The following is a 644-nucleotide window of genomic DNA, read 5'->3' on the forward strand; positions in this document are numbered from 1 at the left end:
CCACGGACAAGGAGTAGGGAAAAAAACAAACAAACAACAACATGATTTATCTGTGCACGTCACTGGGTGGTGTGCCTTGGTTAGTGGGAGTGCAAGTGCTGGATTCTTTACTGGGACAGGCCGCATGCTGGGCTCAGGTTATGGCAATACTGATTATTTAGAGATCTTCAATTATATATTTTAATCAGGCATGAGGGAAATAAGTGGAAATAATATGGGATAATCTATAATTCTATTCTGAAAAATTCAATTAAAAAAATATTTGGCATTCCACTTAATAACATGTGATACACACAATTTTAATTTAGAACTTAATCTTTATACTTGAAAAGAAGAGAGAAAAAAAGAGAGAAACAACAACATGCAAATAATGAGAGAAAGAAACAATATAAGAAGTTTAAAGTAATGAAGGTTCACTTAAACTTATTGTTTAATTTGTAGTCTACCCTTGCAATAACAGCAGATACTATGAACAAACTTTGGAATCTGTTGATTCCTCCACTCTCCTGGATGATGCGGACTTGTCACTGCCCCATCAACTAGCTGCACTGCTAGCTTTCAGTACTCAACACTCAAGAATTGGAACCAATGGCCTCACAATACTCTTGGTTACCAAATTAATCTAGCTTTGTGACTGAAAATAC

General features: G+C 35.7%; 1 protein-coding gene across 1 annotated transcript in view; it reads right to left on the reverse strand.

Annotated features, from left to right (window-relative positions):
- LOC119594380 (C-Jun-amino-terminal kinase-interacting protein 4-like) overlaps nucleotides 1-644 on the reverse strand; it is a gene marked incomplete in the record, with an annotated part of 97,279 nt that overhangs the window by 23,292 nt on the left and 73,343 nt on the right.

The sequence above is a fragment of the Penaeus monodon genome, chromosome 33 (assembly GCF_015228065.2).
Source record: "Penaeus monodon isolate SGIC_2016 chromosome 33, NSTDA_Pmon_1, whole genome shotgun sequence".
Classification (NCBI taxonomy): Eukaryota; Metazoa; Arthropoda; class Malacostraca; order Decapoda; family Penaeidae; genus Penaeus; species Penaeus monodon.